The 26,595-nt window shown below is 42.9% G+C and overlaps 1 protein-coding gene across 1 annotated transcript in view; it reads right to left on the bottom strand.

Annotated features, from left to right (window-relative positions):
• TFEB (transcription factor EB) overlaps nt 1-19,398 on the bottom strand; it is a 100,436-nt gene extending 81,038 nt beyond the window's left edge. The window contains exon 1 of the mRNA XM_020796497.3: nt 5,831-19,398. The gene's annotated coding sequence lies outside the window, so the exon portion shown is untranslated. The remainder of the gene's footprint in view (nt 1-5,830) is intronic.
• Nucleotides 19,399-26,595: the final 7,197 nt, after the last annotated feature.

Here is a 26,595-nt window from a genome sequence, read left to right as displayed (position 1 = left end):
GCTGGAGCAAAGCTGATAGTGTAAAACATTGTTCCACACGTGGAATAAGATCTTGTGTTTGATTCCATTTTGCCTCACAGTTTTTAATATAGTTGCATTCCTCTAAGAAAGTCTAAGGGCCTTCCTAGATGATATTTCATTACAAGCATGAATGCATCATAGCTATTTATTTGGTACAACTACTCAGAGGTTTTCCCCTGCCAAGACAGACCCATGATACATTCCAGAATTCTACTGGAAGGCAGTCCATAAGCTTGAATGTATCTGCACAAAGGCATATGCCTGAAAACAGTTGCCAAGTACCCTGAACCTTGAGAAACCACCCTTTATCCCAGATGTATTTCCTGAATGGCACTAGGTCCTCTTTTTCAGAAATTTTAGATGCACTGGGAACAAGATACTAAAGCAGTGCTTTGAGGAAATGCAGGAAAACTAAAAAGAAAGCATGCTGTTCAGCAAAAACTTTATATCATCTCTCCTGTTTCAGTAGAATTTTCTGTACTCAGTAAATACTGCCAGACATCAATAAAAATTACTAATGGCTTTAGCCTCTTAGAAGTGTATCAGAATACAGTATGACTTTCTTCTTTATTTATTTTCTTTTTTAGCTCTGTTTTGATTCATAAAGCCTACATGGAGAAAAGGTTCAGATTTCACACACGGCATAACACATATGCGAAACTGCTACAAACTGAAAACAAAAGCACATGGAAGGGGAAGAAAGAAAAACAATGTGCAAACCCACCCTCCTGCAGCTTCCTGCTGATAAGAAGTATTCCTGGACTTGGGCCACCCAATGTCTTTGGGCAAGAGCAATATACAGAGTAGGGGACGTGGTGGCGCTGTGGGCTAAACCGCAGAAGCCTGTGCTGCAGGGTCAGAAGACCAAGCAGTCATAAGATCGAATCCACGCGACGGAGTGAGCGCCCATTGTTTGTCCCAGCTCCCACCAACCTAGCGGTTCGAAAGCATGTAAATGCGAGTAGATAAATAGGTACCATCTCGGTGGGAAGGTAAACAGCGTTCTGTGTCTAAATCACACTGGCCATGTGACCATGGAAAGATTGTCTTCAGACAAAACGCTGGCTCTATGACTTGAAGAGCGGGATGAGCGCCGCCCCCTAGAGTCGGACATGACTGGACAAAAATTGTCAAGGGGAACCTTTACCTTTACCTTTAATATACAGAGTGAAAATCTAATACATGCGTATGTTGCACTTCCATACACTTTTTTAAATTTAGGACCGAGCGAAACAACTGTACTGTATCTATTTCCTATGTTCAGTCCTCAATAGGATTGATTAGTTTTGGAACATTTGTGGGGGGGGGCACAATTTGTCTCTCTTAAGGTCAGGGCCATTCTGACTACACAAGAATACCAACCCATGTCTGTAATGTGGAAACAGAGCGACTTATTGCTTCAGAGTAAGTATGGTCAGAAATCAAAACTATGTATTTATACTAATAATTTCAAATGGTGAAACTTTTAAAAATGTCATCTTCGCAAAGGAGCACCTGCTGTGAACACACAAAGAAAACTATAGCGCTGGTCCCAAGAAGGACATGCTAGCAAGGGCAACGTGGTTTGTGTAAATCTGCCCAGTACAAACCATTTCTCTTGATACAGACACAAAAGTAAGAGATGACTCCAGAAAATATGAAAACATTCTCGTGCTGCATTTATTAACTGATAAACTGAATAAATCTGTGGTGTTCACAATGGTTCAGGCATGGTTTGAACATAATGCTGCTACACAGTTTGGCTCCATCTTTCTCCCCAGTCCTTCTTTCCATTTCCTCCGCAAGCCAAAATTGTAAACCAAAAACAAACCCTGATTTATAATCCTGGGTAGAAAGATATGAAAAATCATAATTTGCCACTCTAGCCAATCTGCCCAGTATAGTTTGCTTTACAGAAGGATAGACTGTGCATGAAGGTAGAAGACAGTGAATAAAATTAAGGCTTAAGTATATAATAGGGCATTCCACCAAGAGGGTCTTACTTCTACAGGTACGTCAAGGAAGAAACTGGCTGGTGCTGCAAGTACTTGTGGGATTGATATACTTTTAGACTTTTTGTGCAGCTGAGATGAAAAGCAATAGCAAGGTTTTATGTTGCGCTATGAAGTTAAAACTCTGCCAATATCATATCACTGAATGACTCAACATTTATAATAACCTCCCCTTCCTTCCTTGTAGTCGTTTGGAATTTCGCCTTTGATACTAAAGCAGAATCAATGGCAGCCTCAGCCACATGTTTACCAGCTAATGAATTACCTAGCCCACATGTTTTCCCCTGGCTTTCCCAAAAAGATAAAATGGAAATCCATCTCAGTAAGATGCATTTGCACGCTTGTTTTTTTGTGTGTGTGTGGGTTCAATATGGCTTTAAAATAACACTGCCAAGCCAAGACAGGGTCTCTTGCACTTTTGGGGGGGGGGGGTCATATTCACACTGGATACTCAAGTCACTTTTGGACACATTACTTTTTTGATGTCAATTTCCAGAACCTCCCAGCTAGAATGGGCCATGTTGGCTGAGGGAATCCAGAAGTCATAGTCCAAGAATCCTTTTCCAGCTTTGCTTTTCAGCCATTTTTCACTTATTCGTGTGCATGTGAGAACACTGTTCATGCCAGATAGAAAGTGGAAGAGAAGCACTTTTAAGTAAAATGAACAGATCAACTAGGTTTCGCAGAAAATTCAAAAATATATTTCAGTAGCATGTTGGAAGAGAAGATTTGTAATTAAACCTGCAAATGTTAGTAGCCTGCAAGGAGAGGAAGAGACAAAGGCCAGAATTCAGCTGAAAAATCACATCAGCATAACTTGGTCAGCATAAATTTCAGCGGCATACATGTATATGGATGTATACTGTACATATACATGTACAGTATATGTGCTTATATACATATATATACACACACATGTATACCAAGTAGCCAAGGACTGGAAGTAAAAGAGAGAAACCTTTCCCCCTCAGCAGTCTACCTGGACTGTGCTGGCTGCAAATGAGGAAGGAAGCATCTCTTTACTGCCTGCCACTTACTGGCACTTACCTGTTTGTACAAAATCCCACTCAGCATGCATTTACTAGCCCCCTATGACCAGCTGGCTACTGCTGAAATCCAAGGTTACTTCTGCAATATTTCATGCTTTCTGCTTCTGACCTTGCATAAGGAAAAATCTCAATGATACACCAACCTGAACATAATCCAATTAGGGGGTGGGGGTGGGGTGCAATTGTGAAGGAAAAGAGAAAGGCCAACTAAATCATCTTTTATTTTTAAACCAGGTCTGTCTTCTCTGGTTCCTGAAGCAAAATGATAAGAAAATCCACATCTGATGAGGTCCCCGTTGCTGTTGAACACTGGAGCCCTCTCCGCATCTGGACTTGGCGCCTCTAGCTACCTACCTATAAGGCTCCAGCCATGAAGTCAGTTAACTACAATCACTAAACTTGTATTTAAAGGCTCATACTCTAAAATTAAATGGAACCTTTCTTCTACATATAGTCCATGCCTGTATAATCTCTAAACCAAGAGGTTATGTCTAAGAAATAAGGCCACAAAGAAAGGACAGATTGCTCTGATTGTTCACTAGATCTCTTTGTCCGATACAGAGTCACCTGCATATCTAGCATGTGTAAACAGAATGAAAAGCAAGAGAGACACAAGAAAAAACAGGCGGAGGCCTGCCTACACAGCCCCGTTCAAGCCCCTATGCTGGAGAGAGAGAGAGAGAGAGAGAGAGAGAGAGAGAGAGAGAGAGAGAGAGAGAGAGAGAGAGAGAGAGAGAGAGAGAGAGAGAGAGAGAGAGAGCAGCCATGCATGAAGTCAAACAAACATACGGAAATTAACAGTGCAGAGGAGGAGGAGAGAATGTCCTCACCTCTGCCATCTGTTCAGTTTTCTTTCTACTATGAACTTTAAGTAGAAAGTCACCAGGACACTGGAAGGGCATGAAAAATATTTTGAAGGTCAGTGCAAACAATTTAAGAAAGGGGTAATGGTTTGCAGTATTCTGAAGTTTACACCTGTGACATTCCCTTTAAGATGGGAAGCCAATAATAACACTTGTATGACTTCTAAGAAATACAGTAATGTCATCACAATAACTGCAGTAGTCCACAGAACACACCCTGTTGCCATCATCAGATTTCCTGGAGTTTAGAGAGTTCCGTAAATTTGTTTCAGGATAACCTCTTTCAAACTTGCTCTTCTGTTCTGGCCCTACCAGCAACATGAAAGGCAGAAACTGAGTTTGTGCAGACAATTCCTTATAGGTGCATTTCTTCGGTGTCAGAAAAAGGCGGGCACCGGGGGTGGGGGGGGGGAGAAGCTGGCGACGCTTTTATACAAACGCGACGCACTCTTCTCGCCCGCCTCGCCGTCACTGGCAGGAGGTAAGAGGCCGCGAGGAGACACGTGACGAGGCGCCTTGCTAGCCCCCGGGGTTGGCCCCGCTACGGCCTCCAGTCCCAAACGGGGCCGCGGGCAGGTGAGCGGCCCGGGTGATGCGGCGGCTGCCAAGGCCCCGCGCCTCCTTCTACTCGTGGCAGGGCACGTGCGCGCTCCCTCCTCGGGACAACAACGAGCAGTTAATTAAGGCTAATTGGGGAGCCTTTCGGCGCTTGTCATCGGGAACTTCCGTCCCGCAGCAAGGACGAAAGGAATTCGGGCATCTCGTCGGGGTTTGCTGGCTCTGCCCGTGGCGAAGAAGGCCAAGCAGAAAAAGAATAGACCGAACCGGTCCCTCTCCCCGCCGGGCACCACACACACAAATACACACACAGACACACACACACACCAACACGCCGCCGCTAGTTGGGCCAACTCCCTCGCAGCTCCCGCGCCCGAGCCGGCCATGCCCCGCCGGAGCAGCCCGGCTTTGGGCTGTCACAGTTACATAAGGTCCGCCCGGCTCCCCTCTCTAATCTCCTGGCGGCGCTGCGGAAAAGGCGGGGAGGCTGGCGAGGGGACAGGAGGAGGAGAAGGCGGCACGGCAAGCCGACCCTGCCGCCGCCGCCTCCGCCCTCCCCGCTTCTTCGCCCCCTCCGCCTCGGAGCGCCGGCGGGTGGAGCTGAGGCGGCTCTTTCCCCCTTCCCCTCCCCTCCCCGCCCGCCCGCCTGCTGGTTTGGCGGCTCGATGGCTCCTGGTTCCGCCATGGGCTGGCGAGGGGGTCCCGCTCCCCTGGAGGTCACGAGGCGACCGGCTTCCCTCCGCTCCCTTCGAGCGCTCCGAGGTGGCAGCTGGCCTGGGGGGACCCCAACAGCCCCGAAACCCAGTTTCGCTGCCCCCGCCCGGGCCTCTCCAGGGGGTCCCCCATTCGTGCTAACCTAGGGGCCCTCTGCGTGCCCCCACCGGCCCGTCCTTTCCCAGCGAGCCGACTAATCCCTCTCCTCACCCGGCATGGCAGCTCTCCCTTCGCGCAGGAGAGGCACCCGCCGCCGTCAACGCCTCCGGCGACCTGCCCTGCCAACTTGGGATCGCTGCCTCGCTGCGCTTCCCACAGAGCACCTTCCCCTCCCTCGCCCCTTCTTCCACCTGCTCGGCGCGGGGGGGGAGAAAGGGGGGAAGGACCCCGTGCGCGCCAAGGAGCCAGAAAGAGAGGGCGCCCCGGGCCAGCCTTCCCCGCCTCCCGGTCTGTTCTTGGCCCCCCCCCGCCCCAACTAATGACTTCGGGGTGCGGGGAGCGGGAGAAGGAGAGCGGCGGCGCTCTCGTCGTGTCTTTTGGACCACAACCAGTCGCTCCCGGACATCACCTCGAGAGAGAGTGCCGTCGAGCCGCCCGCGTGCGTACGCGAAAGCCCCGCGCCTCGGTTACTTACCCTCCCGTGAAGGTCAGACACTTCGGAGCAAGCGGGCGAGCAGGCGCGGAGAAGGCGGGGGCGAGGAAACCCTCTCCGACACCACAGCCCCCTTGGCGAACTCGATTCAACTTTGGTGTCCTCCGCTCGCCCCGCCGCTCACCCCGGTTTCTCGCCTTGGCACCGGGTAGCCCAGCTGTTGCAGTACCTTCTTCACCGCCGGGAGGGTGCTCTCACTCTCTCTGCCCCCCCCCGACCCCTTATAGACAGCTCTCCCTCCCCCTCATTGACTGTCACCTTCTCAGCCTTCAACTTCCTAGGTGTACCCAAAAGAGGGCAGCACTCAACTACCGCTAGCTACCTCCCCCTCTTGCGTAGCTTGCTGGGAAATGTAGTTCCGAAAGTCCCGTCGTTTCTCATTGGTAGCCTGGCTTTCCCCACAACTTGCGCGGCTGATTAAGTAAGAAACGTGCCTTGTCCGTCGCCTCGCCGTGGAAGGTGTGCTTATTTGTTTTCTTTGCCTTTGATCTTCACCTTCCAGGTCTCTTCCCTTTTTGCCCTCTACTGTTTCCAGTATTGTAATGCCAACCAAACTTACCAGTGGGACCGTGAAATAAATATTTAACAAAAAACGAAAGCAAAAGTATTGTGGCATCTGGAAACCAGCGATTATTTCAAGCTGAGTTTCTGGGAGTTACGATCCACTTCCTCGGATACTTTTCTGAGGAAGACCACACCGAAAAACAAATCTGTTCAGTCTTTAAGGTCCCACGATACTGTCGCCTTTATTTATTTTTCTTTCGCTTTTGTTATACTTGCTGAAACAGACTAACAACTCGTTAAAAAATGATACTTTTGAAACAAATTATGTTTCCAGTCCCAAACACAGAAACAGATAACAGTATCCCGCAAAAGAGTTGCCAGTTGAAAAATCCCTGAGAGCATAGCCTAAAAGGACCAAAAGAAACCTCATATTAAAAAAATATGAGCTCTCGTTGAAGGAATGGGCTGGTAGAGACGGAGAGATGTTTTACAATTAGGATTACAATTCCTGGTGGTTTAGCTAAATTTTTAATCCCAACTCTGTTAGAGGCAGGCAATGTTAACTGGGCAATCTTCTCTTCCCCCAGCTAAAGAGAAACTTGTACAGTAGTTTCAAAAAGGCAGAAAGGGAGGAGGAGGCCTACAGATTGCCTGTCCTCTCTTTTAACATTGTAACTGTCCTCTCTTTTAAGACATGGGCCATAAATTCCAAATTGCTAGCTATTTTCATCTAAGAAACTTGCCCGGCCTCAGTCTACACCATCAGCTGTGTGAATTTGGGACATTAAAAACACCACATAAGCTTGGAACTGCCCACAAGACAGCCTTGAAGAAGATGATTTATCATTGAAAGCTTGCTATTTGTTTTTGTTTTTTTATATTTTTAATGTTCGAAAGGCTGAAATACATGCATACAGATTTTTAGATATAAAATAATCTCAGAAAATTGAGATTATAAACTATTCAAAAATAATTATGTTTTCTTGAGAGAAAGCTGAGGGAGGCTAAATGTAAAGACATCAGATACTGTGCTCTGCTGAGATCAAATGCTCCAATGAGGCACAGGGACCCAAATGCATCTTCCAAAACCACTGGGACTCCCTGAAATGGCCCCAACAATTTGTTTAAGTAGTTCCAAGTCCAGTTGTCTCTTTATAAAGTTTGGAAGTAAAATTCATTATATTTCACTACCCTCAATTTTTCTTTTTTTAAAAAATTAGCCACTGGGGGCCACAGATCGTATAAATCTTTCGCAATTTAATAAATGTCTACTCAGAATTAAATCACCCCGAGTTCTGTTTAGCTTATTCTCCTAAGTACGGTAGATAGAGGACTGCAGTCAAAACGATTTTTGAAAAAGGGTTACATATATATATAGTGGAAGCACTTAAGTGATCATTTCTTCCATTTCAAAAAGCCAAACAAACAAAAAGTCAGGAAGGTTTTGTCATCCCATGAGTGCTATGAATAAGAAATCACTGCAATGGCATACCAAAGTATTGAATGTTTGATTATAATGTTTGATTAAATAGTGATGATTCAAACCATGGTAGAACTTAGTCATTTATTTATTTGTTTTACTGATGTAATGAAACCAACTAGCTTAAGTCAAATTGGCTGCTTCCCAACTTTATACAGTATTGTATAAGGCTGGTAGTGTCATCAGCTACAGCCATTCTTTTAGGAATTAAAATTTTCCAAGCTCTCCTTCAAAGGTTCTGAGGCTCCCTCGGGATCCCTCTTCTCCTGGGCAAGCATTTGAGAACCATGGGATTGGGGGACAATCTTTAATGTCCCCAAATCACTGTTGTTGGTAATATCATCCTATCATTATTAATTTTTGGAAATTAAAGACTCATTCCGCTTGTGTCCTGCTGCCAAAAGCTTTTCCAGGAAAAAAGTTTCCCATGGAAGATTCTGTGGGCCGGAGGTGTCAGAAACTTTGGATTTCTTTTTTAAAAAAATTGAAAATGCTGCCATAATTAGCCTTACATGGCATAAAACAGAACAGGATTTCAGTCACTGGGTTTTAATGGGAATGCTTTAAGTATCATTAGGTCTGAATTAAACCCTATGATGCAGGTATGACCATGCGATAAAACACCTAATAATTAGGCCTGTATTATCTAGTTACTCAAATTAATCAATGAGAAATAAAAAAAACATTTCCCAACAACCTGATCAAAAAATGTGCAGGTAATAACTTAAAGCTGTATTCAGTATAGAGATTTCTGAAAAAATGTACATGGAAAACATTATAGAACAGGAATTTTCCCTCCTCCATTACATAGAAAAAAGTGTCTCTTCCCTGAAGTGGTAACTCCTGTGTAATGCTAGGTGCATCCTCTTAAAATAATGCCAGTAGTTACTTTGTCACCTTGAAAACTATTTTGATTCATATGCAAATCTGTAGAGATATAGTCTGAGCAATACGTGCTAATTAATCAATTAACATTTATTTAATCAGGTGTCATCCTTAAACCAATGGCCTGCTTTTATATAATCCACCCCAAACATGCTGTAAAATAACAGAATAATCAAAGTGATGATGTCCTAATAAGCAAGTCCATACCACAATTCAGCCACAATACATATGACTGTTTCAATGCCTCCATTTTACTTAATATATGAAACCATGTCTCATCCCTGTGGCAAATTTCAGGTGAATTATAGAGCACTTTTCATCTCTAAGGGAAGCTGGTCTAACACAGTGGTTCTTAACCTTTGTTACTCAGGTATTTTGAACTGCAACTCCCAGAAACCCCAGCCAGTACAGCTGATGGTGAAGGCTTCTGGGAGTTGCAGTCCAAAAACACCTGAGTAACAAAGGTAGAGAATATTTCAGCAAATGCTTTCAGTGTGTGTTATAACAACATTTTAGACATCATTCATAAATGCCTGTATCAATCAAACAAAAGACTGTTAAAGAGGTATGACAATTAATGTATGTGTGTTATGTCATTTCTAGCTTATGGAACTTGTATAAATTAACGGCCTCCTAAAAGTTATAGCATTAAAACCACTGCTCAGGTCTTGCAGATAAAGGGCTGTGGACTTCTTTACTGAATCAAGACTAGTGATGGAGGTATTCTTATTCTTATATGGATACGAATATCCCTGCACAGGTGGTGTTAATGAGGGTGCAGCCCCATGGGGCCGGACGGTCCACTCACCAATCCGCTGCAGACATGGACGGCGCAATTCTACCAATGGCTCTGCAGTGCGCGATCCGCTCACCACTCCTGGCAGGAGGCGGGAGGACAAGCCTCGTTGCAAGGTCGAAGAGTGGCGAGCAGATCGATGAGTGGACATTAATGCCACCTGTGCCAGGATATTCGTATACGAATACCCCCCATCTCTAATCGATACACTTCATGTTACCTCTGCCTCTTCTCCTGTTGTCTTCACCTTTTCTTTGCATTGCTGTCTTCTGAGAGTTTTGTCTTCTCCTGATACACCCAAAGTTCAGTAAGCTTGGTTTTGTCATTTTTGTCTCTACAAAGAATTCACACTTGATTTGATATGGAGCCCACTTATTTGTCTTTCTGGTGTCCATGGCCTCTGTAAAGCTCTCCTGCGTTACCTCATTTCAAATAAATCAGTTTTTCTCCGGAAAGCTTTCTTCACTGTTCAACTTCCAGATCCATACATAGTAAACACAAATACCATCACCTGAATGGTTTTAATCTTGGTCTCCAGCAACATATCCTTACACTTATCTATTCTAGTTCATTCATTGTTGCTGCTCCAAGTCTCAGTCTCCCTCTGATTTCCCAGACACAGTCTCACTTTTTGGTAACGACTGAGCCAAGCTACAGAAAATTTTTAACAATTTCAGTTTCTTCATCATTAATATTAGAAATATAAAATCCTGTAGTCATTATTATTGCATCTAAATACAGCATACATAAATGTCCATTAGGATGAGCAGAATCTTTGCCAGATGTGAAAGTACTGTTAAAATCAGGGTTGGGAATACAGTGGCTCGTGGGCCTCTCTTAGATCCACCCCCCTAGCTATTCCCCACCCTAATTCTGACCAAAATTGAGTGTTATTTATGGTCATGGAATAAAGTGGGGCAATGGCCTTTACAAAACAGGATATCAACTTCTGTCCACTCCTAGTTTGGTTTAGTCTGTCAACTTTTACAACCTCACTCCATGCCATGTGGTTCCTGGCGGCTGAAAATGGCTCCTGAACCTCAAGAACTTGCCTTCCCTGTTTTAAATAATGAAATAACATATCAGCGTAACATGGGAAGTTGCCAACACTGATAATACTAGGATATAATGTAATAAGGATGCTCATACATCCTCCTCTGTGTGTCAAAAACACCTGAATACAGGAAGAGCCATTCTGAATCAGTTCAAAGGCATGGCTAGTCCAAGACTCTGTTCCGCATGGGCAATCCATTGCCTATGCAGAGCCTGGCAGCAAAACATGAATGCAGTTATATCCTCCACTTCATGTTCCCCAGCAACCAATATGAGAAGCATGTCATTGGAACTCATAGATTGCTGCCCTGATTGCTAAGCATTGATGGCCCTAACCTCTGTGAATGTATCTAATCTGCCTTTAAAGCATCACATGTTGGTAGCCATTACAGTTTGTTTGTTTGTTTGTTGCAAGGTGTTTCACAGTTTAATTGTGCATTGTGTGAAGAAAGACTGTCAATATTTGAAACTTTGTGTCTATAGGGTGTAAAAAAGATGATAAAAGGGGGAGTGCCAAGAAAGATGCCCTGAAAATGAAAGTGTATTAAAACATACAGCTTGGACATAGTTTACATTAGTCATTTTCAAATCAATTGGTTGCTTTCCAGCTAATCCCGGGAACAAGGTCATGGTATGATAACACTGCCATGCAAAAGAATTTCATTTAACCCTGCCAGTTTCGCATGTAAGTAAACAATGTTGTAATAAGTATAAATCTTGATCTGGTGATATGAAATTAGCACTTGTAGGTTATTTAGCACACCCTACCAATGATCATAATAGTCTAGTCTTGCAATGGTTTAATTTCATAGATCCTTGATGCTCTTGATGCTATAAAGTCCTGATGTTATAAACGCTTGTTCCTACAGAGTCTCATTCCAAGTTCTGCAAAAATTAATAGTCATAACAATGAGACAAATGTAAATAATGTCAGTAATCCAAATTGTACTGCAGACTTTTAGAGATACAAAAACCTGTTGGAACAACTGAGATTTCTATTTTTCAAAAAATCCTGCACTACTAGGTTCTTGGATTTCTAAGACCTATCAATAAGGTTTGTTTATAGTTTGTAGGAAGAAAAACAATTGTAAGAATTACAAATATATTGAGAGAGAAAGTACAGGAAGCAGGCAGACATTCAACTCATCAAAAAAAGATGGCTGCACTCTGTGCCAGATGCACCAGATACCAAGAACAATTGTGTAGCAGTGCAGTATCAGGCTTCATTTCCAGATGCTGGCAATAACAATCAGCATAGATTTCCCTCTATATCTGCAAATTGGCACAAGGCTGGTTTGGCTGGGTGAGCATTTAGAGTAATTTTGCATGTGTTATTAATATGCAAAGATACAGTGTCATCGAAGCTACCAACATGAATTACTCCAGGAGGCCGTGGAAGATGGGAGGGCCTGGCGTGCTCTGGTCCATGGGGTCACAAAGAGTTGGACATGACTAAATGACTAAACAACAATTAATATGCTTAGAAGTTAAGAAAATTATTTTCTTTTATATATTTTTACTTTTAAGAACTTCAATAATTTAAGAGGTGTATACTCTGACTTATGTTTTTAAATGTACTTTATTAGGCCTTAAGTTCTTGCATTTTGAGAATTTAACTAAAACATAATTTTTGAAATTATATTGCCCCTCTATTTTGGATCAAATTCTGACTTAAGTATCTGCCTGCAATTTAAGATTTACATTTGCATGTTCTTCTGTTTGCAATTTTTCATAGTTGTAAGACTTTTGGATAGCTTTTAAAAAAGTATTTGTGCCTTTTCTTCTTAGGTGTAAGACCTTTGTATTTTACAGCTCTGAAGTATTTTGTGCATATGGAACATCGTCGTTGTCGTTTAGTCGTGTCCAACTCTTCGTGACCCCATGGACCAGAGCACGCCAGGCCCTCCTATCTTCCACTGCCTCACGGAGTTGTGTCAATTTCATGTTGGTTGCTTCGCAGACACTGTCCAGCCATCTCATCCTCTGTCGTCCTCTTCTCCTCTTGCCGTCACACTTTCCTAACATCAAGGTCTTTTCCAAGGAGTCTTCTCTTCTCATGAGATGGCCAAAGTATTGGAGCCTCAGCTTCAGGATCTGTCCTTCCAGTGAGCACTCAGGGTTGACTTCCTTTAAAATGGATAGGTTTGTTCTCCTTGCAGTCCAGGGGACTCTCAAGAGCCTCCTCCAGCACCACAATTCAAAGGCATCAATTCTTCAGCAGTCTGCTTTCTTTATGGTGCAGCTCTCACTTCCATACATCACTACAGGAAAAACTATAGCTTTGACTATTCAGACTTTTGTTGGCAAGGTGATGTCTCTGCTTTTTAAGATGCTGTCAAGGTTTGTCATTGCTTTCCTCCCAAGAAGCAGGCGTCTTTTAATTTCGGAGCTGCTGTCTCCATCTGCAGTGATCATTGGAGCCCAAGAAAGTAAAATCTGTCACTGCTTCCATATCTTCCCCTTCAATTTTCCAGGAGGTGATGGGACCAGTGGCCATTATCTTAGTTTTTTTGATGTTGAGTTTCAGACCGTTTTTTGCACTCTCCTCTTTCACCCTCATTACAAGGTTCTTTAATTCCTCCTCACTTCTTGGCATCAGAGTGGTATCATCTGCATATCGGAGGTTGTTGATGTCTCTTCCGGCAATCTTAATTCCAGTTTGGGATTTCTCCAGTCCAGCCTTCCGCATGATGTATTCTGCATATAAGTTAAATAAGCCGGGGGACAATATACAGCCTTGTCGTACTCCTTTCCCAATTTTGAACCAATCAGTTGTTCCATATCCAGTTCTAACTGTTGCTTCCTGTCCCACATATAGGTTTCTCAGGAGATAGATAAGGTGGTCACGCACTCCCATTTCTTTAAGGACATGCCATAGTTTGCTGTAGTCCACACAGTCAAAGGCTTTTGCATAGTCAATGAAGCAGAAGTTGATATTTTTCTGGAACTCTCTGACTTTCTCCATAATGGAACATATGTAGAAGCAATGTAGATAAATAAAGCTTGTAGAATTAGACAACTTGATGTTGTCTGGGATTACTGCAATAGTATAGAGACTTATAGTTTGATACTCAAATTTATTCTAATTTGATTGTCAGTTACTTTGGTTTCATTCTGGAATTAACCTGTAATGAACACAGGCTTCAAATTTTTCCCTGTCTATGTAGGACTCTTTGGGAGTGCCACGCATTAGTTTATGTAACCCAGCAGTACTTCCTTTTATCGTTTGTCATTTTTCCATATTCATGTTCAGTACTCTAGTATTGTGAGAAAGAGAGAAAAACATATTCCTCTCATCTTTATCACATTATGCATGATTTTATACACATCTGTAATGTTTCTCTTCACTCCCCCCAAGCTAAACAGCCTAAAATGTTGTGAAGCTTTTTCATCTTACTCCAGTCTCTTGGTCACTTTGATTGCCCTTCTGTGTTGTCTCTCACTCTAGAATATCCATTTTAAAGTGCAGTGACCACAGTAGCACATTGTATTCCAGGTGTAGTTACACTGTGGACTTATGGAAAGAATGACATTGATGTGGGAGCACAATGTTGGGCCACATGGATGGTCTCTGACCTCTTGCTGATTTATGCTACCATCATGCTGGACTACCACTACTATTATTACCTAGGGCAGAATGTCTGCATGTCTGAACAGTATGGAGAAGTGTGTTGCATGCATACTGAGGTGTACACACTTAGGGAACACCCCAAAAGGGAGACTCTGTTTGTACTTCATTCACTCTTTCATGGAGAACCCAACAAGTCATGCAGGAGCTCTGCATGTCCATCATGCCTGTGTAGAGGAGTAGGTTGTGTGCTTCCATGACCTCAAGCCTGCATTATTCCAATATACTGATGGACATTTGTAACACCCAGTTGTATCATAGTAGGGGAAGAGAATGGAAGTGTATCCTTAATATGGGAACTAATTGTCACATAAGCAGTGGGAAACTTGTAGTCCTTTAAGTATTGTTGGATTCCAAATTGCCATAGTCAGCATGGCCCATAGTGGATTGTGATGGGAACTGTAGCTAAACAACATTTGAAGGACCACAGATTCCCTAAACCTTAGCTAAATAATAGCTCTTGTTCCTGTTGTTCCATTCAATGGTATGGTGACCCTAATAGGGTTTTCAAGGTATGAGATATGTAAGGAGTAGCTTTACCATTATTGTCCGAAGTTAGTTTCAATGGCCAAGCAAGGAATTGAACCCAAATCATCTGAGTCATAGGATGTCACTTTTTCAGCTACACCATGCTGGCTGTTTCTTGTTACTATTTGTGCTTAAATTGAACCACATTTTGATCTAACAGTCTGTTTTGAATTCAAGAACATGTGAAACAATAAACAAAAGAGTGCTGAGTTTGTCAATATATTGTAAATGCCTTTTTTCATCACCTTTTCAGCATACCCATAGCATCACCATGGCCAATATATACAGCCACTACCACAAGTCAAGCTACTACTGCCGAAAGGATCTATATGGTTTTACGGAATCCACCTGAAATGCACCTTTAGGATTGGGTCATGTTTTCCAATAATCAGACATGACTCGTGGGCAGACCAGCCCTAGTTTCTTCCTTTAGACACTGGCCCAAATCATTTTGCATAGCTACTCAAAGGCCTAATATTTGGAGGCAAATTGTCCCAAGTTAAGTAATTACCATATATATTATTAGTTGCACACTAAGCCACACACACACAGTGTGCAACATATCATGTCTATGGTGATTCCTTGACTTAAAGCAAATCCCCTCTAAATGTTATGCCATTTGTGTTACACCAGCATAACTAGGGAAGAGAATTTGGACCATTAAGTACTGTTATGAAAGAATCAGTCTATAGTCAAATGACTGGTCAGGCAAGAAGACAGTGACCCACTAGGTGGCAATCCTGCAATATCCATGTCTTTGTGCTGGAAGTACAGACTGCCACCTCATACAAAAAAGGAAATGTGCAGATATACAAAGCCTTCTCTATATGAATCACTTGCTGGAAAATGAAAATTTTACATTTTGTGATATTTGATTTGAGTTGTAAAAGGTATTATTCTAATATGGATTTGGCATTTTTCTTCTGAAAAAAGAATATAAGCAAGTCTCTAGAGAGGGTTTATGACTGAACAAAGAAGTGCATGAATGGAGTAAATATAATGGGTCAGATTATCTGGTGATAGATTTGTCATTTGCACAAAAGATTACCTATCTTGCTGTGCAAGCATTTTGTGGTGTGTGTGGTCTCTTCTGAGGACACCCAGTAGTCTTGGTACCATCATATATCTTTGGGGTGGATATACTATATGTTTTGGGTGGAATGCATTAGATAGCATTTTGGTCAACCTTGTATCTATGATTTTATTTGACAAAGCTGTCTTAACTATATAGCCATGCACATTGCTAAAAGGTTAAATGATGACAAAAGGAGGCAGAAGAATTCACAGATGTAGGTGAGTAATCAGGTGGCCTACCTGTAGAATCAAGAGCACAGATCTGCCATTTTCCAGAGCAACATTTGCTCTCACTCTCGTTCTGTAAGAGCCTCGTGCCGCAGTGGTTAATCCTCTGTACTGCAGCCAAAACTGTGCTCACGACCTGGGGTTCAGTCCCAGGTAGCCGGCTCAAGGTTGACTCAACCTTCTATCCTTCTGAGGTTGGTAAAATGAGTACCCAGCTTGCTGGGCGGGGGGCATTGTGTAGCCTGCATAATTAACTTGTAAACTGCCCAGAGAGTGCTTGAAGCACTATGGGGCGGTATATAAGCAGCATGCTTTTGCTTTTTGCTTCTTTAATGTCCTCAGTTGATCAGAGAATAACCACTCAGTATACCTGAGCATGCACATCTCAGTTTTAATAATTTATTTTCCAATCTATCACAAAGATAATTAGACTAATAGCCAGTGATTTAAAGGAAGAAGTAAAAAGATACATGCCTGGAATATAGATGGTTCAAAAGGAATAGTCCAAGATGAGTTTAAAGAAAAAGAAAGGAACAATAGAAAATTTGCTAAGCTTTTGATTACCTCTTCTAGCTCTTTAAGGGCCTTAAAAGAAAGACATTGTAAAGGCCAAGAAGTGTTTAAACAGTCCTTTGCACCTCAGATAATGAAAGAGGTGGACAGGCTTAAGCAGCAGTAGCAAATCCAACTCTGTTGTTGCCCATGTCATAGACAGAATAGTACTCCCTGAGAAAGACATCTCCCCAAATCCAGAGAAGCTGTCCATTTCGCAAAGGCAGGGAAGTAAGATGTCTGGATACCAACTATGCAGTAGCCATAATTCTGTGGAATAATAGAAATGGAATCAATGAGTGGGTTCCAGAAAGATGGAAGCAAAGGGATTATAAAGGAAGAATAGCACACACAAGAGAAACTTGTATGTTGCTTTTGCTATATATACCTGTAGAGAGATGGGGGAGAATCTGTGGTCAGGATGCCAGATAAAATAAAACATGTCAGCAAACTCACGCCTTTCAAGAAAAGTTTCTGGCAAAAGCCAAACACACATTTCAAAGCATTCTGAGAATGCTGTGTTCAAATTTCATCACAGACTTGTGAAACCCCATTTGGTAGGAACAGCAATCTGTGAGCTGGCCTGAATCCCCTTCTTATGCAAATATGCAATAAGAAAGAGCTCTGCTCTACCTCAGAGATGGACTATTAAGTGTTTAGATCAAAAGCCCCTTTTGATTGGCCTTTTGGCAAGGAGATCAGGAATAAAGAAAGGGCTGAAGCAGAGCACAGAGTGTTGTCCTCTGAAGATGCCGGCCACAGAGACAGGAGCCTTGGGGCTGGCATTGGAAAGGGGCTGCTGGGTTTTCCCTCTCCCCAGCTGTGATAGCCTGGACTTCAGACCCCTAAAATCCTTGCACTACCCTAGTTCTCCTCTAGAGGTCATAGTGTACAGGGTCATGATAGGTACATTGAGGATGTAGGCAGAAGGAAGCAAAGGAAAGGAAACTCCATTGATGGTGAAGGAGATGGCAACAAGGTTCTGAACAGTTCTGCAGTCGACTGCACACTGTAAAAGAGGAATACAGTGACTGGCTAATTCACTGTAGGAATAAACATTTGCAAGTATAAATCCTGTGAGATATACAGATGCAACATCTAGACTTTAAAAATATCTAATTGCACCAACCACTCCATACTGGTTTTGCTGAGCACCCACAGCATTTAGCAAACTGTTCATGTGCTGCTGGGGAACAGTTAGGAGGGATATTCCAGTGTCCACAATAGCCTGGCAACCTTCAGTGCACCATCCAGTGGCTTGTCCACCAACAGAAACCATAAGAAAAGGGAAGATAATGACAATTCTGTCAGACCTTTCACTATGTACTGTATACTTGACTGCGTATTGTATCAAATTTCTTTTTTAAAAACCCAAAAACCTCAAGTTTATGAATGTTGTGCTTCCGTACCCAAGATTCAAAAAGCCAGGAAATGGCCCGATATTGTGCCTGCATTGGCAACAGGAAAAAGGATGCCAAGCTTTACATAGTAAAGGGCAGCCTGAATGTTGACAACATCAATGATAGCAGGAGGATTTCGTGTAATCTAGAAGAATGACACAGGAATTTTGAGAACTTTTCTGTTACTATTCTTAGCATGCCTAAAGGGGTCTGATTTAAAGCCTATAAATTCAAAAGCAGAGCCCTCTATACACATAAAAGGAAGTCCTTCTTAATACCTGTGTTGTTCCACCCGGTGTTCCCTGTTTGTTTCCCCCAAACACAGGTTCACCCTCTGGATTCTTCCGCTACCACCAGTGGATCTCTCATCCACACTGCAACATATATGCATCAGACAAACACTGCCAATATAACTTGTTTAATTATCTTTTGGACATGCAAGACAGCCTTCAGAACAACCTTCAGAACACGGCCAAAGAGCCTGAAAAACCCACAACAACCATGAAACAATGCACATCATGTAAAGAACAATGAACATCATGTATATATTTACTGGCTAGTAAAAACAGTAAATCAGTATTCAGTAGGTGATGGGATGGATCCAGATAATATTTTGTACTTCAGGCAACTACAACTGAGGGGATTTGGAGCAGTCTCATTATTGCTTAAAAGGTTCTTATCTTCAATGTGATCTCTCTTATCTGGCACTTGAGATATTTGTTCTCCCATGAGAATGGTCTGGCAGTGACATGACAGACTTGCAGAGCCACCAGTGGTACTAGTATAAGAGGAAAACATTGGGGTGAAGGTTGGGAAGACAGAAGGGAGGAAGTGGTGTGGCTCCTCTAGAAGGCTGTAAAAGCCTGAGCAGGTGATGCAAAGATAGGCACTTTATTCTTCAGGGGTGTGTGTGTGTGTGTGTGTGTGTGTGTGTGTGTGTGTGTGTGTGTGTGTGTGTGTGTGTGTGTGTGTGTGTGTGTGTGTGTGTGTGTGTGTGTGTGTGTGTGTGTGTGTGTGTGTGTGTGTGTGTGTGTGTGTGTGTGTGTCATCTGTCAATTTATTTGTGGCAGTAGGGGCCAACATAGCCCCTTTCCCTTCCCCACCCTTTCCCACAGCTGTCATTCACTAGGCTGGTTGGAGATTCCCAGGCAGACAAAAGGGTCACTTTAAGGTAGCTTGCTCCAGTTAAAGTGACTCTTTCTAGTGTGATCAAGTGCACATCTTTGGAGCCCTCTTATTACACCCATATACTCTAATAGATGGCAGCCAAAAGTTAATGCCACATTAGATTCACTGAAAACAGTGGGCCAAGCCCCATTGATTTTAGTGGGACTAAAGCACTCTGTTCACATGCTTTTTTGCTCAAGCAAAAAACAAAACAAAACAAAAAAACTAAAAATGGCGGGGGAAGCAATAGGAAAATTTATGTTTTTACCAGCTCAAGAAGAAGCTGATAGCAAGATTTTCTGCAGCATTGTCTCAAAAACAGTAGTAGCTCCTCCAACTGCCAGGGAGGGGTAGGCCATACCCAGGATGCCATAAAACTTAGTATAAATGAAGTTGGTACCAGGCTCACTTTTGCTCAAGCCAAATTCTATTAATTCTGTTAATAAGGAAAATTAGGTACTGTTGATTCTGGTTGTTGTTTTTGTTGTTGTTGTTGTTGTTGTTGTTCTTCTTCTTATTATTATTATTATTATTGTTGTTGTTGTTGTTGTTGTTGTTGTTGTTGTTGTTGTTGTTGTTGGCATTTAAACCCAATAATCATACAATCAAGATTCTGTTTTCTACTACAGTACGATAAATATGGTCAAATTACGTCAAGGCTCCTTGGCACAGTCAGCCTAGTTCATTACAACAGCAAAATATTCAGCTACACACTCAGTCAAATCAGGTTGTTTATCTGCTAACATCATTCGGATTAAGCTCTCAAGGGAGCCAGAGAAATTTGAAATCAGTTCAGTTCAGTTCAGAAACCTTTATTAGGCATATACAGAATAACAAATTAACAGGTAAGTCAAAATTAAAATTAAGCAGAATATAAATGGGATCTTTGTTCCATTATATAGTTGTTCCCGAGTAGCTCCGCTTTTACGTGCATATTTGGTCGATTAACTCCCTGGTTGGTCAATTGTGGGTTTAAACCTTGTAGTATGTAGTTTTGTCGGATTTTGCTCTTTTCCTCATTAGGACACCGTTAAGAAAGAGCGCCACCCTAGTGGTAGTCTCCTTGTCCGTTGATGACAACAGATAGAACAAAATGCTATTCGGGCTAACTCCTGGGGGCCCCATAAGTAATGGAGTAATATAATTAGCCCTCAGGTCCTTATAACTAGGGCAGCTGCATATTACGTGCTTCAAGGTTTCGGGGGTGTTCCAGGTACAGTCTCGGCACCAGGTTGAGCTTACATTGTGAGAAAATGAGGCAGCCAGCTCTTGTGTAGGCATGACGTTGCATCTTGCTAATGTAAAAGCACGTCGCAACTGGGGATTTTCCAGGAAAGCCAAGTACCTGGGCATTTGTCCAATTGTAAATGGTAGTTCGAAAAAAAGAGGAGAGCGTGTTCTGGAGGCGGCTGCAATATGGTTTTGTCTTTCAATGTCCGTCAGCCGTAATACCAATAGTTTACAGGCATTATCAAGGTTAACGTTGCCCAAGCATTCGGGGGAGAGACCTATGGACTGGGCTTTTTTGTAAAAGAGGCGGAGTGCTGAGCAAATGAACGAATCACTTAGCAGGGCTTCGATAAAAGGGGAGTGATCGGCCTTGAAAAGAGTAACAAGCCAAAACTTGCAGAATCTGACCCAAGCCACATACTCTAGGCTTAACTGGCCTGCCTCTAACCGCAGAGTGGCACAAGCTACACAGTGAGCTACGCCAAAAAGTTTGTATAGGAACACCGATAGAATGCGTTCCACCTCATAATTGAAGGCTGGCATCCAAAGTTGAATGGCGTAAAGGAGATGGGGGGTGACCTTGGTGTTAAAAACTTTTATCGCCGCGGGTATATAGGAATTGCCTTGTATTAAGGTAAAGCGAAGAATGGAATTAGCCAGAAGTTTGGCTGATTTGATGACTTTCGAACGTTGTTGTATCCAGGTGAGTCTGTAGGAAAAGGTCAAGCCTAGGTAGTTAAAGAATTTGACTTGTTGGATAGGCTTGCCATTAAATGACCAGAATCGAGGTGTCCATCTTTTCTCAAAGACTAAGATTTTTGATTTGTCGTAGTTTAATTGTAGTAGATTGGACTCCAAGTACTCTATGGTAGCAAGAACCAGACGTCTCAATCCAATTTTTGTTCTTGAAATCAGGACCATATCATCTGCGTAGAGGAGCAAGTAGACTGGGGTGTTGTTGAGTTTAGGACAATGGGAGTCAATGTCAGCTAGATGAGGTGATAGGTCATTCAAGAAAAGGTTAAACAGGGTGGGAGCGAGCACGCAACCCTGTTTTACTCCCCTGGTGGTGGTAATATTTTCAGTAAGATTGCCTAAATCATCATACCTAACTTGGCAGGATGTGGTCGCATATAGACGTTGGATCAAGGAAAGAAGTTTGTTGTCGATTCCCAGCTTAATGAGTTTTGCCCAAAGAAGGTTTCTGTTTATGAGATCAAAAGCTGCTCTAAGGTCCAGAAATGCAGTAAATAGTCTTGAGTGGGGGCTAGCCAGCTGTTTCTCAGCAAGATGAAATAATATCAGGCATTGTTCCAGGGTGGATCTCCCGGCTCTAAATCCAGCTTGTTCTGGGCCTATGATATTGTTATCGTCAATCCACGAGGTCAGCTTAGTTAGAAGGTGTGATGCGTAGAGTTTCCCCGGGATAGAGAGAAGGCTAATTGGTCTAAAGTTGTTTGGATTCAATTTGTCACCTTTTTTATAGATTGGCACTATGTGCGATTGTGTCCAGTATTTGGGTACTTGCCCCTGGGAGTTCACTTTGGTGAACAATTCAGCTAAGAAAGGCGCCCACCACTGTGGAGCGTATTTAATCAGATCGGATGGAATAAAATCGGGCCCGGCGGCTTTACCAGACTTGAGATGAGCAATGAGGGTCAGAATTTCCTCTTGAGAAACTGGTGGCCATATGGGCAAGGCCACTACCCCTGGGTGGTCAATGGTAATTTGATGGTCAGCATGATCATTGAACAGTTTCCCAAAGTGAGCTTCCCAAGAGGCTGCGGGAATTAGAGGAGAGGATGAATAGCTCGCCCGGGTTGGGGTGGCGTTAATGATTTTCCAGAAGAGCTTATGGTTGTTAGTTTTGGTTGCCATGATTAAGGAGCCCCATCGCTCAGAGATGATCTGCTGTGTGTTAAGTTTGATGGCCTGGGCAAGCTGGGCTTTAATGTTGAAATACGCTGGGGGAAGTCTGGAGCTTCCATGGTCCTTGTAGTCCTTGTAGATTTGACGAAGGTTATGTTTGAGATTCTGACAATGATTGTTGAAAACTGTGTGGCTGTCTCGTGGCGGATTTTTCACCTTGGGAGAGTTGTGATGTCCTAGTTTGTTCAGCAAAACGTCGATTAGTAAATTGTAGCTATCCAGAATGTCCCCAATGGCTGGCGGATCAGTTAGCGTGGTATAAGAGGTCGGGCTACCCTTCGATATCAGATCGGAAAATAGATGCATGGTCTTATGGTTCCATTTGATAGACAGAGGGCCAGAGGAGGGTTTATAAGATAATGGAGGTGAAATAGGGGGAGGGTTAATAGTTCCAATTAATAATGAACAGCTAAGAGGGAGATGATCACTAAGAAGTGGGGGATCAATCCGGAAACTGTCTATCATCTGTAGCGCAGCTACTGGGACAATAATGTAATCGATTACACTTGCCCCCTGTGGCGCTACAAAGGTGAATTCCCCTTCTTTGTCTCCATCTAGCAAACCATTAAGCCAGGTGAGTCCAAAGGTCACACATAAGTTGGCTAAGGCAATGCCATTTTCGTTAGTTGTTAGATCTTTAGAGCTCCTGTGCAGGTAGCTGAGGTCGGGCAAGGGAAGGTCGCCAGCCAGTTGTCTAAAGATGTCGACGCCCGATCCCACGCGGGCATTGAAATCCCCAGCAAGTAGGAACCAGTCCACCTGAAACTCGGCGAAGGTATCCATCAGAACTTGTGACAAATAGTCCCACTGGTTCTCTCTGCAGAGCTTATCAGAGTTGGGTGGTATGTATACATTGAAGATGACCAAGGTTCCTGGAAGCATAGTGAGTTTTACCACTTGCACCATACAAAGGCTGTCAGCCATGAACATTAGGACAGGTGTTAGGTGGGTCTTACACATAAAAGTTAGGCCTCCAGCTGGGCGGCCCTTACTCTTAAGTTTATGGGCTGGTAGGGATATGGAGTTATAGCCCTCAAATTTTAATGGAGTGACCATCCAAGTTTCTTGTAGTAGGACGACCTCAAAGTTCCTGAGATAAGCATGAAAGTCGGGATCTTTAGCCTTGTTGTGCCATCCACATATATTCCAAGAAAGCAACTTCAAACCCGGTTGGGGGGGTACAACGTCAGGGGTAGGTACGGTAAGTCAATCCGATATAACTGAGCTCACCGGGTGTGCGTTCACTGGGGGCTTGTCAAGTGGGACCGGGGCCAGGGCTTCTAAAATGGTGTCATCTGGGGGAACAGGCATATTTGCGGAAGTAACTGCAGAATTAGTTGGAGCTGTTGCCACAAGTTTTAACTTGGAGGTTATAGTGTTGGCAGACATGGGGGAATTAATTTGTGTCTGGTCAGCTGCTAGGGTAAGCTCTTCCATCGGAGATCGCTTTTCTGTAGTGCAAGATGAGAGAAGGACTGGGTACAGAGCGTTGTGAACAGAAATGGATTGGGGATGAGACTGTGGTTGGGGGACCAGATCGTGTTCCTCTGAGGGCACTGGACTTTCGCCATGATTTTTACTACTGGCGTGCTCCATCGATTCTTTGAGGGGACTCCGGGCTGCCAAGTAGTCCTCTAATTGGCTAGGTTGATTGTCAGCCAGTGTCCTGGTACTGTTAGTCAGCATATTGGGCTTAGTTGCCTGGATCATCGTCCTTAGTGAGGGGGAGCTCTTGTCTTTAAATAAATTTTCAATTAGATTGTCCTTGAATACCCGGGAAAAAGTAAGGCCGTAATTCCACAGATGGCCCGCTGCCCTAAAGATCCTCCTTGGCCAATCCGGAGTTAGGAAAGATAAAAACACTCTTTCATATACGTTGAGGGACGGTAGAAAGAAAAAGTATTTAAGGTCGGAGGGAGGGATAGTACAGTCTAAGACTGCGGATAAGGAAGCCGTGATCCTTCTTTTGTTGCTCCAAAAACATACGTCAAGAGCTGGGATATTTATGACTACGTTATGACGTTGAAAGACCCTTCCCACTGGCTGCAGCTTTCTTGGGGGGGAGGCAGGTTGCCTTTGAGTGATCCTGGAAGAGTCGGTGGATGTTGAGTCTCTACCAGGAGGGGCTGCCGAAGACAGGGATGTTTGGGGGTGCAGAGGAGTGGGAGATTTACTCAGTGGGAATTTCTTGACTTTGGGGCACACCTCAAACTGTAACTTTTCCTTATTCTGATTTCTCTTCAGACCGCATGAAATTTGAAATAATAGTGCTAAGTAGTAGTTGATGGGGCTCGCTAAATTTAGGGCAGTGAAGAAGAATATGTGGGATTTTGTTCCATTAGGCAATGCTTACACTAATGGTTTTTAAAGGGGATCTTACAGCATCTGCCAAAAAGAACAGCAGAGGGAAAAATATTAAATCTGGCAAAAACCTGGTGCCACAATGGGTTCATAAGATTGGTGAAATAATTGGCGCCAGTTACAGAAGGGGAGGCAAACCATAGAAATGAGGAGAGCAAATTAAATTCAAGTCAGCCGCCAGAATCTGCAGTTCAATATCCCAGATTCCTTGGTGAATAATATGGTAAAGTTGAGTTTCTCCACAATTAATCATCGAGTCCAGATTAATACTTTTTGAAGTGATTTAAAAGTTGATTAGAGCGTACCAATTGGAAATAAAAGGATCACTTAATAGATCAGTCAGAAGGGATTGAGAGGATTTCTGAAAGTGTAGATGAAGCCAAAATTTAATAGTTGATAACCAAGCAAGGGTAGTTGGAAAATGAGCCCAAATTTGCTTAATAATGTTGCCAGTCTGATCGTGTTCGGGATGCCTAAAATCTTGTGCAGGAAGGAGGTTGCTACCTGGTCTATCTCGCAGTTGGCCACCGCAGTCCAAATAGGGACCCCAAAGAGGAGCTGATTAGTGATTTTTGCCTGGAAAACCTGGAGAGCAGCAGGGACATATTGACGTCCACTATGGAAATGGAAGCGGCTAATGCAGAAAGTGGATCCATAGCCAAAGAGACCTCCACCTTACGGTGGTAAGACCAATTTAATTTGTAATGACACAATAAACCTAAATATCAAAAAGATTCCACTTGTTCGATTGGCTTCCGATTTATCCAGCTGATACATTTCCAAGATTTGGATTCTGGTTTATAACAATGCTTCTCAGGGTTTCCTATTTATAGAGCATTCAGAAGTGGTTTGCCAGTCCCTTCTTGGGGGGCGGGGGAGTGGCGCCCTGGGATTGTGCAGCTTGTCGAAGGCCACACAGACTGGCTCTTTTGCTGTGGGGCTCAGCAGGGAATCTAACTTCTGATATCAGATACCTAACTCACTGACTTAAACAACCAATTTAGACCACTAAAACTTCACAAACAGAAGGAAAATCTGTTAGTTTCACTTTCTCCTGCATTTGATTTAAAAAGAACAACAAAAAAACACCAAAAACCAATTCCATATACTATATTAGGATATCTGTTAATCTTGGCTATTTTTCCCTCTTAGAAATGAATTGAGCTCATTTATACCAGTCACATACAAATTTGTAGTACAGTATGGAGAAGACTGGATTGTGTCTGCCTTCCTATAGGTGTTAAAAACAAGACATCTCTCAGATGTACCTTTTCAAACTGATGTTGGATTGTGGGGAAATAACCGATCCCTGCCTCCATGTTTCACCATTGCCCTTTTTTCCCTCTAAAGGAGCAGGAATCACTACTATAAGACTTTCATACAGATTAAATGGCATGCTATATTATTATACTGTATCAGATTGAAAAATTACTTGTATCAGTTCCAATGCCAGATGGAGTAAAGGGGCAGATAAACATAAAAATGAACAATGAAAGCTATCTGTCATACCTTGAATAAACAATTTAAAGAACTTGGTGTGATAATTCAAAGAAATAAGCTTCAGAGACTTCTAAGGACAAACACAAAGAAAACCCTCCAGTGCACTGGAGCTTTACCAGGTAATGTGTTAGACAACTAAAGCCTTTTATTTGAATACAGTAAAAGTGGCCATTTTGTATTTGTATATTTTCTGTTTATTTACCCTCAAGGTCATTCTTTATCCATGCAGGATCTTTCTTGTTTTGTTTTGTTTTCCCATCTGTAGAGCCAATATAATGAAGTGGATGAAGTGGCAGCTTATGGGAAAGAAAGTTTCAAAACATTACGCTTGAGACATGATGAACCACGGCCACGTCACCCATGCCATCAATGAAATCAGCACAATAATTTTTTAAAGGAACAAGCATTATAATTTGTAATGAATTTTGTGTG

The sequence above is a fragment of the Pogona vitticeps genome, chromosome 4, assembly GCF_051106095.1.
Source record: "Pogona vitticeps strain Pit_001003342236 chromosome 4, PviZW2.1, whole genome shotgun sequence".
Lineage (NCBI taxonomy): Eukaryota > Metazoa > Chordata > Lepidosauria > Squamata > Agamidae > Pogona > Pogona vitticeps.
Note: the sequence above shows the minus strand (reverse complement) of the source record. Positions and strands in the feature narration are given on the sequence as shown.